This window comes from Sapajus apella, unplaced genomic scaffold, assembly GCF_009761245.1.
Source record: "Sapajus apella isolate SASKATOON/1434 unplaced genomic scaffold, GSC_monkey_1.0 scaffold78, whole genome shotgun sequence".
Lineage (NCBI taxonomy): Eukaryota > Metazoa > Chordata > Mammalia > Primates > Cebidae > Sapajus > Sapajus apella.
Window position 1 is genome coordinate 1128465 of NW_022437018.1, and position 19886 is coordinate 1148350.

At 37.5% G+C, this 19886-nt stretch overlaps 1 long non-coding RNA gene across 1 annotated transcript in view; it reads right to left on the minus strand.

Moving 5' to 3' along the window:
• LOC116532958 overlaps positions 1-19886 on the minus strand; it is a 211728-nt gene that overhangs the window by 53624 nt on the left and 138218 nt on the right. The window lies entirely within an intron of this gene.

Here is a 19886-nt window from a genome sequence, read left to right on the forward strand (position 1 = left end):
AGTATTTCTATTATTAACGCAAGATGTTTTCTTTTTGAAATAGTTTACTAAAAAGTATAAAATAAATCACTTGTATTTCTATCACCCAGAGATGAAAACTGGTATTTTAGTATATATAGTTTCAGATTTTTCTATGAACACACACACATATGCACATTACAAAATATTGAATTCTATTGTAATAACACTATTTTCACTTGAGCATTCTTCTATATAAAAATTCTCCTCCTCCTGAATGGTTCCATTGATTCTATTTATGGACGTGGCCCAATATAATCAATGTGTACTCATTTCTAAGTAATTTCCAATTTGAGGCTCTTACAAATACTGTGGTAACCATCCTTGTTTCCCATCTTTACTCATTTGTCTAATGCTTCCTTAGAATTATTTTGTATGTTAAATTTCTGGATCAAAGGGAATATACATTTTAATAGTTTACATGTATAGCGCAAAACTGGTGAAGTTTGTGCCAGTTTAGACTCCTGTCAACAGTTGACAAGTGCCCTCTTCCCACAGTACATCACATGCTAATGAGATTTAGCATTCCTTTTACATTTGTTAATTTGAGAGATGAAGGGAAAATTTTAATTTTTCAATTTGCTTAAATATTGGTAAGGCTGAACATGTTTTCATGTTGTTTTGTGTTAAGTCTAACAAGAAAGCAAAGCACAACTTAAGTACAAATTAGTTTTAAAATTGTATTTACTGCCTTTCTTATTTCAGTTAAGTAAAATCGGTCTTTGAGATCAAATTAAGTGAAATTAGAAGATTGCTGAGCCTCCTGAGCCTCTTACAATGAGTAAGGTGTATCGAGCACTTGTTTTATACAAAGCATTTTCCCACATGTATTGAATTTAGTCTTTATAATGACACTGCAGTAGGTTCTACTTTTTAAATTGTCAGTGAGAAGACAGGAATAAGTGGCAGAGCTAATATCTGAACTTAAATACTACCTCTAAAATACACTCTGAAGCTGTTATTGTTTTCTCTGTGCACATACCTAAGATACAAGATACAAGGTTGGATGTGAATATATAAAACAAGTTTATGTTTAAAATGTATTTAAATGCATAGGCTAATGCACATGGGTTGCTTGCAATACATAAATAATGAAGAGGCTGCTGCCCTGAATGACAGGAAAAGATGAAAAATTACATGATATTGCCTTATGGTAATGAGGATTAAAAACATGAAAATCATGGTTTTGACTTAGAAGACCAATCATCCAACAAATGCCAGGAAATACTAATTATTTGTCCTAAACCAGCACAAAGTAAGAGACCCAAGTTCCAGTGGGCAAAGCCCTGCTTATCTTTGATGTGATGAAGCTGTTTATGTCATTCAAGCCTCACTAAGTGTATTATGTGCTTTCTACACTCATGGAAATCAATCTTTTCTTTGGATTTAGGAGGCTTTGATCCCACCTCTTGCCTGACCTTGCTGGGATTACAATTCACTCTATCTGCTAGTGATGTTATTATTTTCTAAGTTTGATTTACAGATCTGAGGAAGGAAGCCAATATCTTTTGAGCCAATAGTCAGATATTTAGCCTACAGTAACTCCACAGGGAGTTTATAGCATCCTCATTTTCATATGAATAAACCCAGACTAGAAAAAAAATAAAGGTTCCTGTATTCAAGGAGCTGAAATAACACTTGGGAGACTGGCGAGCACTATGATGCTCCTTCGCCGCCACCCCCGCCCCGCCCCCACCCAAGCCCTCTTCCTACTATCTTCTTAAATAGTTAATGCTAAAAAGCTCAACCACAAAATATAAGAATAATGTTAGCAAAACAAGCAAACAAAAAAGTTATTTCTTCTGATACCATTGGAGATATCCTAGTGTCTTATTGGCCCAGAAGAGGCAAGATGGAAAGATGATCATTTTAAAAATGCATTTTCTATGGGATGTAAATTTCAGTTAGGATATAAACTTTTACAAAATTCTCTTCCAAATTCCAATTGCTTTAATTTTTCACACCACACAATTAGTTCCACTGTAAGAATTTACATAGTTATCTTTTGCTCTTATTTTTATAAAGGAGTTATTTCTCAGTATAAAATAGTTTTTTCTTCTATTGTATATGTTCATCTCATTGCAACAAGTTTTATTAGACTCAACATTGTCTCCCTTCATGCCAGAGGACCAATAGCAACAATCCCAACAGTAAAAATACGAATGCACAAATGCCACTCCTTAGATCACTGCAGCTTCTAGGACCGAGTTTCTTTTACTGATTAAACAACAAAATGACAAAGTTAAAAAGTTTGACTGACATGAATGTTTGTTTTTTTTACTAAGTAGCCACCTGCGCCCTGTAGAAAACAGACACTTGACCCTTGATGTAGCTTCTGTTCAACTTTATATCATAGGAAGAGATAGTTCTAATATTTTTGGCCCTCATCTTGAATTGCTCATATACAGGGTCCCTGGCCAGTGGACTGATGGCTTTGTCTATGACAAGGGTCAGCTCAGGGGACGTGGAGGAGGGCATTTTTATTTTTGTGTTTGTTTGAGGTTTTGATCCCTGGGTAAAGAGTCCATTTATCTTTGTAAATACAAAACATTTTTGCCTTTTCCAGTTTTCTGTTAATGGCAAAAGAATGGAAGTGAAGTAAGTTTTACCGATTTTTGATACACACACACACACACACACACACACACACAGAGAGATGAAAACCCAATAGTTCTATATGCTACACTGCTCTGCCCAGGCAGTGCTCTGAATGTTTGATTTATACTTCAATAATTGCATTAGAGAGGGCTTTTGGAGTCCAAATAATTTAAAATTCTGGAGAATCATTATAGAAAGGTTATTGTTAGCCAGCTAGGAATCCCCTAGGACAATGCTAATCCATTCCTGTTCTAGCTATGGATTGACGCCATCTGGGAACAATCATTCTGAATCCTGAAAGCCTAACCCAGACTTCCAGGTCAGCATGAATGATTCCAGGAATCTCTTAACTAGATGGCACTCCTTTCTTCCACATAGTCCTGAAATAGAGTCAGAAGAATTCTGGGACATGTGCTGGGCAGTGGGTGGGAATTAATCAGGTTGTATATGAATATGCATTAGGAAAGTTATTCCAGTTGTTTCCTAATATTAATGTACTACAATCCTAGTGTAAATACTACTGTTTTCATATGCACTTTTAGATCAGAGAACTGAGGTTTTGGGAAATTGAGCATGTCCACATAGTTTGTTAGTGGAGAAGCTAGGATTTGAACTTGGGCAGTCCGGCTCCACTTGGCTCTCATCTTTGACAACCATGGGCAAACCACACATTTGCCTTGTTGGAGATTAACCAGGACCAACTCACTAGTGTTCAAGTGTTCTGGTAATGGAGAGATGATTTAGACAACAAAAGAAGATAATATCCATCTCTGAAAAAAATACAGAACAGGGAGAAACGGCCACCTTCCTATCACTCATACCTGAATGGAACTTCAGGAGGGCTAGTGCTGGTGAGAAGTGACTCAAAGTCTATACAAGCCAACATGCTGTTTGAGAGGCGCTATGAACCTGTCATTGGTTGACCAAAGTTACCAGTCAGACTCATCGATATTCCTGCAGCATGACAAATCCAGCAAGGTTGCAGAACGCTACCCAGGTAACTATTACTGTGCTAGGGCTATTCTTTTTCCTTTTGTTGCCTGCAAAACATGAATGAAATTACCCTGTTGTTCATTTTATTCCTTATGTCCTCTTACTGCTAGGCTCTTTCGTTCTATTCTTTCCCTGCTGTTACCAAGATGAAAAAGCCTTCATCTTTCAAGGCTTTCTATTGACCTTTGGGACTTAAAAGTCTCCCAACGAGGAAAGAAAGCTTCCTTGAAATAAACGGGGATTCACGAAATACCTCAGGCTTGTGGAGGAAACAAATGACTCGGTTCTTTTCACTCAGCAGGCAGAAAAGCGGCAATTTGAGATTTCAGTGAGTCTAGGAGTCTCACAAGATAATGCTGAGAGTCAGCAAAGATACTAGTGAAGTATTAGTGCCACAGTTTAAAATGTTCTTACTTCCCAGGGTTTGAAAAAATAGGACAGCCACAAGCTTATTAAATTCAGGCTGCCAATGGAATCTCTTTTTATCAATTTAGGGGGATTTTCCTTGTTTTTCCTGTTTTGATTTGGCAAACAGACATCACTGATTGCACATATTCATGAAGAGCTCCAGAGAAATGAAAATGTCAAGCTGTAAGGGAGAAGCAGCATGTCACAGAGCAAAGATCATCATCTTGGAAGGAAGACAGATTTAAGTTTGAAGTGCAGGTTGAGCAGTTAATTTGATCTTGTTAGGAGAGCCATTTAATACCTTTGTTTTTCCTGAAATAGTACACCAGATTCCTAGCTTGTTTTTTCTTCATCCACTGTTACCTGCCACACTTACAATCACATCTAAAATGAATTACAAAATCCTTACTATGGACTATGAAGGTGTATGTCTCTTGCCTTATTCCGGATTAATCTCCCTTCTTCATCATTCTCTTCCAGTCACACTAGCTTCGGTGGACTTGCCATTTCCTCTGCCTGAACTCTTCACTTGGCTTGCGTCTACCCTGCATTCATTTCTCCTCTCAAATTCATCTTTTAAGATCAGGCTTCCCTAAACTAATTGCCTAAAAAAGCACCCCTCATCATTCTCGATTCCCTTATTTTGCTTTATTTTCCTTCTCACTTTTTATCTACATCTGATGCTATATTGGCTTACACGTCTGCCACTCTCCCCACCACAATGTAAACTCCATATGGGCATGATCTGTTTTGTTCACCACTCTATCCCTAGTGTCTGGAGCAGTGCCTGGGCCATAAAAGGCACATAATTATTTATTGGATGTGTTTTTTTTTTTTTTTTTAAAGAAAAAAACCTCTTTGCACTATTTGTGAAGATTATAAATAATTCATTAACCAGATCTCAAAATCCCCTAGTGCTTCAAGGCATGAGATGTCTGTGCCTCATTCTTTACCAATTGTGTGTACTCGAGTGGACTTCCAACTTTCAGTGTATGTCACTCTTTGCCTGAGGGCTATTTCTGAACACTTGGAAGGACATAAGTACCTGAGAGAAAACACTTCCTTCCCAGAAGCCCTCAAACTGAGTCTCAAGTGTTGGTGCATAAATGTCCCAGTACTCTTGCCCTCAGGATAACTCTGAGATGCGTTTTGCACACCCTTCCCAGAACTTCTCTGTAGGATTAAGGTCCAGCCAATCACAGTGATAGCTGTGTACATGACATCTCCTTTACTGGCTGCCTTGTTTCCAGGATTTCTTAAAATAACTGCATTGAATCACTGTCTCAAGATCTGCTTCTGGGGGATGCCAAATGGAGATGTTTAAAGAGTGGTAGTTATTAATGTATAACTGTTTCTAGCTCTCAAAGTTAAGGTCAAATCTTTTCATATCAATTTCCTGTATCTGAATATATGTAACTGTACACCTATTAAAAATAAAGGTGTATTTCTGTGATATTTATGAAATATGACATTTCTTAATATCTTACAGCAGTGCAATCCTCATCTCTATTACATATTTGTTTTCTGTTCTCTTTGCAATCATTAAGCTTGTTGATTATTTATATCTGGACTATCTATTTGATTGGTACGTGGTTCTCAAACTTAGCATTGTCCCAAAACAGTCTATATTTGGGAGTGAAGATCAGGCATTGATATTCTAAAAATATTACCCAATTACCTCTTATGCACCTAATAAAGCAAACTCTGGTAAATGTTCCATAATTTCTCCATTTTTCTCAATTTCACTAGCTTTCACCAGAGTTCTCTAAAGTTCTAAACTCCATCGTCATGGAGTTTTATTTTCATCTTGAAAGTCTTTCATCCCCGTTTTGTTAGCTTTCACTTATAGGTTTCTCAGTTTTAAGTTTAGCAACATAAAAAAATATTTTTAGTCACATAAATCTTTAAACCTTAAGAGGTTGTAAATCAAATAATTTCAAAGCATGCATGTGAAAAATATTTTAAAAATCAAGGTTAAAATGGCTGTAAATTAAGTGTTAATACAGTGTAGTATTTGCATAAGGATAGAAATATAGATTGACAGAATAGAGTCCAGAAACAAATTGTGATATTCGACAAAGGTGCCAAGACAGAGCAGCAGAGAAAGAACAGTCTTTTCAACAAATGGTGCAAGAACAATATTTGTATTTAAAAATTATATAAACTTGGATTTATACCTTGGCACCAAATATAAAAATCAGCTGAAAATGAATCGTAGACCTAAATACAAGAACTAAAACTATAAAAAACCTTTGTGGCCTTGGGTTAGGCAGAAGTGTCATAGACAGAAAAAGTATTAACTATAAAAAATTGGTAAGCTTTACATCAAAATTTAAAGTGTCTGCTTTTCAAAAATCATGAGGACAAAGACAAGTCACATACTTAAAGTGGTTATTAAAAATACATAGCAAATAAAGGACTTATCCAGAACGTAAATTTTTATAATTCAGTAAGACAAATTCATACAAAAATTGGGCAAAGAAATATTCAGGAATCAATTCTTATGAATGGTCACCACCTATCTTCACCTGTCAGTGTCAATATCGTTCCTAAATTAAGTATTGCTGTTTTCATGTGGCACCCACTTCTGGGGAGGCCTTGGGAAGCTTCTTATTATGGTGGAAGGCACCAACAAACCAACCAAACAAGCAAAAACCAAACAAAAGATCCACCTCAATCCACATCTTGTATCTTATATAACTGTTAACTCAAAATGTACCATAGACATAAAAACATAAAACCTCTAAAGGAAAATTTAGAAAACCTTTGAGATCTCAAGTTACAGATTTTTAGATACCACACCAAAAACATTCACAAAAGAAATATTGCTAAGTTGGGTATTATACAATTTGAAAACTTGGTCTGCAAGACGCACTGTTAAATGAACAAAAAGACAAGCTCCAGATAGGAAAAAATATTTACAAATAACATTTGAGACAAAGGCCTCATATCTAGAATACATAAAGAATTCACAAAACTCAAAAATAAGCATCAATTTTAAAAAGTGCCAAAAATCTAAAGACATTTCATCCAACAAGATATATGGACGAAAGATAACCATATAGAACGGTGCTCAACATTATTAGTTTTCAGAAAAACACATTTTAATACCTAACGAGACACCCTGCATGTACATCAGAATGGCTGAATACAAACAAAAGTGATTGTGCCACTGGAACTCTTATACATTGCTGATGTGAATGAAAAATCACAGTCACTATGGCAAACATTTTGGCTGCTTCTAATAAAATTAAACATGCATTTATCATTTGGCTTGGCAATCCCACGCCTAGAAACTTACTATAATGGGTAATTTCGTATGTCAACTTGGCTAAGCCATGGTACTCAGATATTCGGTCAAATACCAGCCTAGGTGTTGCTGCAAATGTACTTTTTAAAGATGAGATTAACATTTACATCAATAGACGGAGTAAAGAAGATTGCCCTCTCTAATGCAGATGGGCCTCATCCAATCAATCAGTTGAAGGCCTTAAGAGAAAATTGAAATCCCTAGAGAAGGGAATTCTGCCTTTAGACTGCCTTTGGATTCAAGCTGCAGCATCAACTCTTCTCTGGGCCTCTATCCTGCTGGCCTACACTACATGTAGATTTTTTACCTGGCAGCCTCCAAAATCACATGAGCCAATTCCTTAGAATGAATAGGAAGGGGACCGAAACATCTATTTATCCAGAGAAGCATGACTAAGATATTGGTACCAAAAGTGAGATATTACCATCATAGAATTCCACACAGCCCTACTTCTGATCAAGAAACTCACTTCATAACAAATGAAGTGCAGTAACAGATGCATACTGATGAAATTCACTAATCTGTCCCTGTTCCCCACCAACCTGAAGCAGATGGCTTGATTGATTTGAGCTGCAATATCAACTCCATCCTGCCAGCCTATCCAGTAGAGTTTGGACTTGACAACCTCCACAATCTATATCTCTTAATATACACATGATACTCGATATCTCTTTTATATATGCATTGTTTCTCTGTATAACCCTAATATATTTACCCAAGAGAAATGAATATTTACTTTCACACAGAAACCTAAATAAGAATATTTACACATTTGTTTGTACTTGCCCCACCTTGGAAATAGCCCAGTTCCCTTTAATCAGTGACTGATTAGACTGCTTATTCTACATCCATACAATGGAATACTACACACCAAGAAAAATCAATTATTGATTCATAAGAAACATGTATGAATCTTAAATGCACTTGTTTAAGTAAAAGAAGCCAAATCAAAAAGGCTGCATGTTAGATGATTATATTTACAACATTCTGGAAAAGGCAAAACTACAGAAATGTCAAATGAATCAGTGGTTTACTTGGGTAAGGGGCACGTGGAAGGGTTGACTACATAGAAGCAGTTCAAAGGAATTGCAGTGATGGAAGTGTTCTGTTATGACTAACGGTGGATATGCAATGCTATGCATTTGTTGAAACTTGTGTATCTGTTTAACTCGCATAGTTTTACTGTAAATGTTTTTAAAATCAACCAGGATAGGAAACCAAAATGGAATGTAAATGTTCATTTGTAACACAGGTTCACTTGTAACAACTACCCTGAAAAGAATGAAGAAAGATAACTCAAATTACTTCAGAAAACAGCATTTTTGGGCTGGATTCTTAAGACTGAAGACAAAAAACTATATGTAAACAGTGAGTCTAGTTGGCAAATTGTTTTTCACAAGAGCACAGGTTAGCAATTATAAAACTCTTAGTATATACTAGATTGAACAAATAAGTAGAAATATTGCAGATAATGAGATCCAGGTTTTTCACTTTGGAGAAAAAAGTTATAAATAAGGGAAGTGGAACATCTATAATAAACCCACATTGCTATTGGAATCACAGGTATTGAACTGAATGCACACACATACACACAGATAAATGCAGAAATAAACAGATGTATATATAATCATGGCATAGCATACATAAGCATATTTCCTGGTTGTGACTTCCAAGAGGATAATGGCAAATCAATAGCAATGAGCACACCTAGTACCCAGATCTTACTTTCTACATGCTATTTTACAATCAGAATTCCTTGGAGAAAAGTGGTTGATTGCAGAACTGGGAAAAGATGGAGATCATCGTTATGGTGCCAAAAAGTAAAGTCCTTTAAAAAAAAAAAAATTGAGGACATGTCAAAGGGCACAAGAGCCAATATGAAAAAGTTATCAATGGCCCAAACTAGAAAAATTTGTACAATAAAATTGATGACAATCTTATATAACCCAAAGAATAGTGGTATAAGTAAATAAATGAGGGAAAGGGAAGCTCTATCTCATAGAATTCCAATGAATAAATGTAGAAGAAATGAGGGAAACAGGAAATCACCATGATAATGCCACTGTAATAATTGTCTGAGGCAAGATCCCCCCACGGATGGTAGATTTAGTGAGCAAAAAAAGTCTGAGGAGACACAGGATATTTTCATAGACTCAACACATCTCCTCCACAGTATTACAAAGGGAGAAATAACTTCATAGTAGAAAAACCCAGAAGATACCATCATAATCAAGTGATCAAGGGTAACATCACTAGAAGTAAAACACAAACACTATATACTGCCTGATAGAATGTACCACGAAGGGAGTATCATCTGTATTTTTTCCCCAAAAGTGCCTAGTTTCAATCTAATCGTGAGATATCAGGCAAACCAAAACTGAGGAAAATTCTACCAAATAGTTGCTTGGTATTTTTCAAAAGTATATTAGTTCATTGTCATACTGCTAATAACGATGTACCCAAGAGTGGGTACTCTATAAAGAAAAAGATTTAATGGACTCACAGTTCCATTTGGCTGGGGAGGCCTCTACAATCATGGTAGAGGGTGAAAGGCACATCTTAACATGGCAGCAGACAAGAGAATGAGATTCAAGCTAACAGGGTTTCTCCTTATAAAACCATCACATCTCATGAGACATTCACTACCATGAGAACAGTATGGAAAAACCACTCCCATGATTCATCTCCCAGAACACATGGGAATTAGGGGAGCTACAGTTCAAGATGAGATTTGGGTGAGGACACAGCCAAAACACATCAGAAAGTGTCAAAGTTATAAAAGACAAGAAAAGACGGAGGAATTGACACACACCAAAGGAGATTAAGGAGGTGTGACAGCTAAGTGAAATGTGGGCTCTAGGTCTTAATCCTAGAATAGGTAAAGGACATTAGTGGAAAATCTGGAGAAATCTGAAAGCCTGGAGTTTAAATAGAAACATACTAATACTAATTTGTAAGTTTTGGTAATTTTATTGTGGTTATACAAGATGTGAAGATGAAGAGAAGCTGTGAGATGGACATACAGGGACTCTGTACTATTGTAACTTATTCTGTAAGTCTAAGATTTCAAGATAAGTTAAAAAGTTACATGACCAGTATTACTGCTAACAAGAAATCTGTGAAATTTGAGAAACAAAAAAAATACCATGCAAAAACCATACCCCAAAGGGGATTATTAAAGAGGGATACTTTGTAAGTCAAAGGAATCAAGCCAGCAGGAAGATATCACAATTGTAAATCTGCATTTGTACCAAATATGAATCTGTACCAAATATAGCATTAATATATGTAAGTACTATATGTGCATATATTAATTATATATATATATATATAATAGATAGATATTCTTCATCCTGTCCCATTCCATGACTAAGAGTGATGATATGCCATGTACTCAGATGAAATACATGGCATTTAGGATCACGAAAAAAATCTGAAAGTTAAAAAGTATCAAATTATAATAAAAGATTTGTATACTTTCTATTGTAAAGAATGCTTCAAAGTCAACAGTAATAAATTTTGAATTTTTCTAATTTTGGTCAGGCTGTGATAAACCTTTATTTCAAAGTATTGTTGCATTTGAGAACCAGCGAACCATTTTTAAACTGTAGCTCTCTGCACTATTTCAATAATACCGAGTTGGGGCTTGAAACCAGGTTTTTTTTTTTTTTTTTTTGAAAGTTCTCTAGGTGATTCAAAACATATTACACAACCAAATTTGGAAACCCCTCTCATCCTCTCATTTATCTGAAAAACAACTCTCCTTCTGTCTTAGATTCAAGTTGGCTATGAAACCTGAATCTAAACCCCAGACTCACTCACATTCCTTTGAATTCATCTGGGTGGCTTTCTGGTGTGCGTATTGGCACCCTACAGGCAGCTGGGCAGATATTTCACTTCCATTCCTTCTGTCTATGCTATTCTTTACCAGCACCTATAAATTTAGATATGTCTGCCTAAAATCTAAAACCATATCTAATGAAAGGACAAATATAGAATGTAAAAATCTGATATTTAAAGAGATCCGTAGATGAAACTTCAATGTGTCCTTGTCACTTTTAAGTTAATGGGGCCAAAAATATCTTGGAGCACCTCTCCAGGAACACCTTGGGCATGCCTCTTTTCATATACGATAGACCTCCAGGCGAATCCACTGGCAATGGATGAGTTGGGGTAATTCTTCTAGTATTGAATTTTATCATTTGCTCCTCATCATTTTTTATGGAATTTTTTTTGAAAATTTAGAGCAGTAATATTCAGATTTTAGTGATCATAAATAAGAAATTTTTAGACGTGGAAATTCTTGACCACCTATCCTGAGATTGTGTATAATTAACTTTGAGGTAAATCCCCAAAACCTATGTTATTAAATAAGTACCTTTTCATGATTCTAATGCAGATCATGAAGGGGGGTCAGTAGATTACTCTTTAAAAAAAAATCATCCCAGGTAAGAGATTCTCTTTGAATTTTATTTGTGGTTACTCTGTAGCTGAAAACTAGTACAGACATTGAAACTTCATCAATGCAGACATTCTAAGGATAAATTTGCTGAAATATAAAGGAAAAAAATCTAGCTTTGAAAATGAGCCTACCTCTCAGATTTTTTTTAATAAAAGACAATTTTTGTGAAATGACTCACTTGAGGATTACAGGCCGAGTATGATAATAGTCATTAATATTCTGGCCACATATGCAATTCATTTAGCAAATGCTTTGCTCTTTGAATCATGAATTTCTTAATGTAATTGCATCCAGCAGCTAGTACGTGGCAGTGGACCCCTGTATGGCTATGTGGATCTCACCCTTCAAATATTGGATAGAAACCTCTATATGTGGCCCTGATGCAGAGTACCTTCAGTTTTCATGTGTCCTTCTACCTCATTTCTAAAAAACTACCTCAGGTTTATTTAGAATCAAAGAGGAAAGAATATTTTTTCCATCTTGTGGTTCCGACAATGTGAAAATATTCTAAGCTGTTTTGAAGGTTGGTATAAAAAAAAAATCTCTCGTACGTATGCAGCAATTGTTATGAAACCAGCAAGGGGGAATGTGAAGACAGTTTGGTTATCACCATATTATATTGCCTTTTGCTTTTCCCTCAGACTTTAAACTTTCCTTAAATGTTGAATCTTGGGCTATATTTTTCATCATATCCACCCAAGAAATGCTTTTCCCATCAACTGAATTTTCTTTTTAACTTCATTTGCCATTTAGCTTTTGCTAAGTACAACTGGGAGTAGCATTATGGTCTCGGTAACAGAAGAAAAATTAAATGTGTTAAAAAGCTGTCTGGTGCTTTTTCTAGGGAGGTGAGGCCTCATTGTCATGCATGAGCCTATTGGTTGACATCTAAGAGAGGACACAAAAGTGTGGTTGTAGAAAATCCTATTGTGGGTTTTGGGAGTTCATGCAGCCTAACAATCCTTACTCCTCAGGGTTCTGTCCTTCACAATTTGTTAAATTATATCTCTCATTAGAGACTAGCTGATAACACTTGTAACGAGCCGGGGGAAAATAGGTTTTGCAGTAGCTTAATTTGAGAAAATTGATTAAGATATACTTAAGATTGTATCCATCTTAGGGAAAAATGAAATAACTCATTATGAAAAGAATAGACTGATTATTCCGATAGGGGACAATTTGATGAGCAAATTTTGAACCGTCATAGCCAACTTCTTGGCCTTGCATTTTGTTTGGTGGTTCTTAAAAAGAATTAACCAACTTTAGGATGTGAGCAGATGCTGACACAGACTTTCAAAAATACACAAACTTGTGAAGGAAAATATAGCTTAAAATTCTGATGCCCGTGCTGCCAGCCTGTTTTGTGTATATTTGTGGCATTGTATTTTATCAACTGCTCTGAATACCACCTTTCCTTTCTTTTACCTGCCCCTTAGATTTAATAGCAATGGGAAATGCATACAAATTTTTTCAAACAAATATTTGTATAATGCAACCTTTATGTACTATAATTAACCATTCTTTAATAATTGGACATTAAATTTATAGTAACCTCAATCCATGATTGAAGGCCTAAAATATTTGTGAAAAACTCCCTATTTCCACAAGTAAATTAAATGGCAATGATGGATCCTGGATCTCCCTGTTTGTAGTAACTAATTTACTTCTTGGGAAAAACAAATGTTGGATAGAATCACAGGCCTTAGAACTGGTTATTTGGGAAATGTTTTAGTTATATTGGGGGTTGATTGTTTCCTAAGTAGCTTCTGCTACTTGGCAATGTTTGTGGTCAGATTAGAGCAAGAGTCCCAGTCTTTTGTTCAACAAAGGGAATAGGCTTATAGCTCCATATCTGCCAGATTGTGGCAATTAATTATGATGTGTGAGTTGGGGTTAGGAACTCTACGCTAACTCTGACTGGGAAGGGAAAGAAAGCAATAGCCTATGGTGAGAAACATGGAAGGCTATGCAGTGACTAGTGCTTGAAACAGATTCTTTGGGAAGAGAAATGATAAGGTCAACTTTTTACCAGAAAAAAGTTTGACATCCTCTGACTCAAATTTTGTTTGGCCAAGTCAGAGGCTAATTTAGAGGTAGGAGAAGGATTCACCTCGAGTTTAAAACTGAAACTGAGTAAAGTGAGTAATTCAAAATTTATCTTATTACTGTTAACTCTGAAGCATTGTCTTTACAAGTAGAAAGTATGTAAATTACAATTTGATGGTTTCTCTTTAATTCAGATTTTCATGATCCTCAATGCCATAGATGTCATCTGAGTATGGCATATCATTGCTCTATTAGTCATGGAATAGGACAGGATTGGAGAATATATACATACATGCATACATGTATACATATGCATATATACACACACGCAGATTTACAGTTGTGATATCTTCCTGTTGGCTTGACTCCTTTGATTTACAAAGTGTCCTTAACTCCAATAATCCTCTTTGCGGTCTAGTTTTTACATGGTATTTTTTTGTTTGTTTCTCAAATTTCACAGATTTCTTGTTAGCAATAATATTGGTCACCGATTTATCTTGAAATACTTTTAGACTTACAGAAAAGTTATGATAGTACAGTATACAAAATCCCGAGGTGCAGGAATCTTGTTCATTTCCTTCATTGTTAAAATGGCTAGTGGAGGACCAATACAGAGTAGGCATGCGATAAGCACTTTTTGAAAAATCTTGGGGTAGAATGCTAGATGATTGACGGGAAAAAGAAGAGAATGGGCAATTACACAGGGATGTTTCAGAGGCCGTATATGTCATGCAGGGTTGGCTATTAGAAATCTACTTTGTGGGAATGATTGGTATGTATAAGGAACAGAGGCTGGAAATAGTTTGAGAGCGGTTTGCAAAAGTCTGACTGGCAGGCTAAGTGGTCCATTTGTCTGTTAGTCACTGAAAGTGACTGATGGTTTGTAAGTTAAAAGTGGTAAAACTGGCATTTAAGAAAAGTCTGGCATGGGCATGCAATAACCAGGAGGGAGTAGGGGGAAAAAAAAAGGTATGATGTTGAGTTTTCCCGGAACTCATCATGTGTTCAATATGAAGAAAAAAATAAGACAATATGGGTGATGTCTTTAATAAATCAACCTCAATGACTAGGTAACTTCTGTATACTTTGCCCTATGAACTTAGGGACCATATACGCAACTTAGAGATCATAGGCCATTTCTTCAAAGAGGTTTTATTTTTATTGAGTACTTGAGCCTGTCTTATAGATACAGAGATCTCTTCAAGTCTGGCCTGCTGTTTTTCTTTCAAATCCATTTGCTTTACCCTAGAGACAGCAGTTCCTACTCTGACACATCTTAAGTAGGCCTCTTGATAGTATCACGTTGATCCCAGCCCCAATTAACCTCACATGAGGGTTCCTGGATCTGCTTTTGGCCCACATTCTGTAGCCGCTAGCAAGCTCTGTTCTACCCTCACCCCAGTCCCAGGGTCCTATAACCCCCGTCCTGTTTCAATGTCTGGTACTAATTCTTGCAATTTTCAGATTTTTCTTCATGATCCTACATGCCATAGATATGGCATTTCATCACTATTAGCCATGGAATAGGACAGGAGAATATGTAGAGTGTAGTGCATGTGTATATATGTCTCAGTAAGCTATTACTATTTTACAGATGAGGAAACTAAGGCACAAAGAGATTTAGATGGAAGGTGGAAAAAGAATTGAAACCTAGCCATTCTGGCTCCAGTGCCAAAGCCACATGAGGTTACAGTGATAGATTAGAAAAGGGAAAGAGCGAATTAGGAATTTCCTACAGAAGGTTTGAAATTTTTCCAAGCAAAGAAGAATTTAAGAGTGAGGACAGGATGAGGGGCACTCAACATCAGGAAATTGTGGGCCCCAGTTTCCAGAACCAAATGTGATTTCTCACATCTTCATGTCTTTACACTTCTGGTTTCTATACCCAATATGCTTTCTGCCTTTTATTCTTTTGACCAACTCCTGTTCCAAAAAAAACAAACAAAAAAAACCAAAAAAAAACAAAAAAAACCAGCCACAGCAACTTAGCTCAGATACGTAACCTTGTCTTGAAGGCTTCCTTATATGCAATGCTTTTGGCTTATTGCTCTCTACTCACTGTGCTGACTTCTGTCATAGCTTGTGGTAGACCAATTGTAAAAAATAAAAAGTTGCCCCCAATTTTTCATCAGCTTCTATATCCACACACTTCACTGAATTACTTTGCAGCCCATCAGGAGGTTGTATGTATTCCTCCCCCTCACCCTCTACCCTTGAGTATAGGCTGGTCTGTCATTTTCTCTGGCCAAGAGAGTGGGAGGAAGTTTTCAGGCTGGAACTCAAGACCTCGTGACTTTGTCTTTTGGAGCCTTGCCTTTCCCATGAGAGCAAGACTGGGTTGTGCTGATCATGGTAAGGAAGCCTATGGAGGAAAGGTGAGCTAACCCTTAAAAACAAACCCTTATCTGGTCCCCCTACTTGGTCATAGATGCCTGAGGGAGCCCAAATAAGAAAGGTCAAATCTGGCTCAGATCAGCAACACTGCTTAGTCAACCTGTAGACCCATGAGAAACAAAAGACTGTTGTTCTAAGCTGCTAAGTTTTGGGATGGTATATTGCACAGCAATTACTGATACAGAAATTGATGCCTAAAACAAAATCCCAAAATATGTGGCATTAGCTTTGTGTAGGAGTAGTGACTAGAGACTAAAAGCTAAGCCTAGAAAAATGGTGAGAAAATTTTTAGGGGAGACTGGAAAACTGGCAATCCATGTTGTATAGTAATGAAGTGACTAGCAAACTTATCTGTGGCACCTTGGAGAATAGAACATGTCCCTAACGACTATTCGAATTTGGCTAAGATCGCTATGCACAAGAATGAGTGTGTCAATTATCTGCCACCTGATGAATATGACAAGGTACAGAAAGCAGAACTTAATTTGTGAAATACAGAGTTTACATAAAATTTTCTTATCTCTAACCTCTCAAGATCAAATACAGGGCGTGTCAGAAAGACATGGCCTTGGGGTAAAGACGGACATGGATATAGGGAAGCAATTTACAGAACCTAGGCAAATAAACATTGTTCAACTAAAGCAAAAACATGTGATTATAGTGAGAAACTGATATGCAGGAAATATAGAAAGCTTTGAGATAAAAATTTGAACATGTGCTTATTTCTATACCTGTCAACTTCCCCTTTTACTCCATAATTGTCAACCTTTTCTCCTTCACTTGCCCTCCCAAATTTTTTGCTACTGCCTTATCTTTCAATGATGGGAACAATTGAAACATACCTGGAATGAAGGGAACCTTGGAACACTGAGCCCCAAATTCAGCATGAAATTTCCCCTTGAGGCATCCTTTAACTCCGAGCTGTACTTATATGTGGCAAAATAAGGCAAATCTCTCAAGAGAATCTCAGATAGCAACTGCAGGCCTAAGTAGCTGAGCAGGGAGTTTTGGCAATCAGCTAGCACTCGGTAGACAGAAGTTGGAGTTCAGGGTCCAACAAAGTTGAGAAGCTCCGTGAAATACCCTCCTGCTTTCAGCTGAGTCTCCAGACAGGGAATTAACCAAGGGCTGCGCCATTGCGTTAAAAGCTGCTCTCTAGTAGACCATGTTCCCATTATCAGTTACTGTTTTGTAAGGCATCTCAAAATTTAGAGATTTAAGAAAACTTAGTATCTTTCATCATTTTGGGGGTTGGCAGGCTCAGCTGGGTAGGTCAGCAGTCTTCATGTGCAGCCAGATATTGAGACTGCAGTTGTTCGAATGTTTTTTTCACTCAAGTGCCTAGAGCCTGGGCTGGGAGGTTTAAAATAGCTGCTGAGTGGCCAGGTGCAGTGGCTCACGCCTGTAATCCCAGCATTTTGGGCCAAGGCAGGCAGATCACAAGGTCAACAGATTGAGACCATCCTGACAACATGGTGAAACCCTGTCTCTACTAAAAATACAAAAATTAGCCGGGCATGGTGGTGGGGGCCTGCAATCCCAGCTACTCAGGAGGCTGAGGCAGGGCAATTGCTTGAACTTGGGTGGCGGAGGTTGCAGTAAGCCGAGATCGCACCATGGTACTCCAGCCTGGGTGACAGAGTGAGAGTAAGACTATATAAAAAAGCTGCTGAGTAGTCAAGCATTCATCTCTATAGAAGTCTTTTCTACATGACTGGTTTGGGCTTCTTCACAGCATGGAAGTCTGAGTGTAGCTGGACTTCACATAGTGACTGGCTTCCTCCAGAGTGGGCTTTTCAAAAGACAAGGCTAGTCTCTTAAGACCTGGACCAAAAATTGGCACAGCATCACTTCTGACAGTATGGAGAAGAGACTATCCTGGCAGACAAGAAACTTGGTAACCAAGATCCCAATGGGTCTCACATGTCTTAGATATATTCCCCCTCAACCCCGAGCCTTCCCACTACCCAGATCACATAGTCTCTCCTAACTTAGCTGATCAGGCTGAAATCCAAACCATAAAAGGAAGAACCTAACCATTTAACTGAGTAATGTCTTCCAAGTTTGCTGAATCCGGACTCTCATATTCCTTAGAGGAACTGGACCAGATCCAGCCTGGTGAAGACAAGATGAAATCCAGCATTGACCTTTCATGACTTTCTTCTCACTATCTCATTGTAATACTAAAATCTCGGCCCAAGGAGGGGCTATCCACCCTTTTCTGTACATGGGCCTGTCAAGGCATGACATCCCCTTGCGCAGGCACAGGGAAAGTCCCACCTAATCAGGCCAGCCGGCGGCAACTTTCCCCATGTCAGCTTCCTTAAAACGAGAAGAGCCTGGCACCTGCAGGAGCTAGCACCAGGAGCCCTTATCTAGTATGCTGCTCCCTTGGGAAGCTCAGCAGTAAACCTAGACTGAGAAAATTTCTGCTTAGCAGAGAGCCGAAGAACTTGGAGTTCCAGGTGCAGTAACACTTCGGCCATATTAGATTTATCAAAGCAGTTCCAGAGCCCAGTTAGAGGAGGAGCAACTCAACAAAAGGAATGTCAAAGAATTTGAGGCTATCTTTATTAAGCCCCAAACTAGTTCTACCAAAGCTTTAAGTCCAGCTGCAACTGGATGAAGCTGATTTTCACGTAGTCTATTTGCCTGTCAGAAAAAAATTTCAACTTCCAGGGAGAAATGTTACTTCATCCAGAGACCTCTTGTATCAGGTTCAACTCAGCTTCGTTGTGCTAACTCCAACTGCGGGCCAGGAGGTTTCACAATGACTTTTTGACTGATTAAAAGCCTTCAAAATACATGGCTTATTATGAGGCTTTCACCCAACAACAGTCATACAAATATATTCAATACCCACAGGCAGTACTGAGAGGGAAAACTTAACCACAGTGTGTAGCTCAGGACACCAGCACACTTACTGACCAACTGAGTGGGTCTGGCTTTCCCAAGGTGGCAGAGAGTGTTGCCACTCTTTCCCAGTAGTGCTTACAGCAGCTGCTGCCTACGAAAAAGAGGTATCAGTTTTCATGGGCAGAGCTTCTGCAGGCATCTTTTTGCCATTGCCAGTTTCTTTGCAGTTTTTAATGACCCTGTACAGGAGTATCCATTAGCCATGATCTCGGCTGACTTTTGGATTCACATTCTTGTCAGGTCTTTGGGATGCCTGATCATAGCAGGAGGTATCCTATCATTTCAGTCCACCATGCCCATTTATCACTTTGAGGGGTCAACAGTTTCACTTTAGGCTGAGTCACCTATAAGTGACTTATGAGAAATTTAAGATCACAAAATATTAAGATCCTACAAGTTGTTCATGTACAGTGTTTTGCATTCAATGAAAAATTAGAAATCCCTAAATAGGACCAAATGTCCAAAAGCCAAGAGAAAAGTAAACAATAAAAGCAGGACCAAATGGTGGAGAAATTCTACAACTTAAAAATGCAACATCAGATATTAAGCAGATTAAACATGGAATAAAGATGGATCACTAAACTGAAATACAGGTTAGTAGAAAATATTCATCTCTAATTATACAGAGAACAAAATTGGAAATATAGAATGAGTGTAAATATATAGCAGGTGGTGAAAAGTATTAGTACACGTAACTGGAGTTTCAGGAAGAGAGACAGAAGGAAACAAAACGCATCTGAA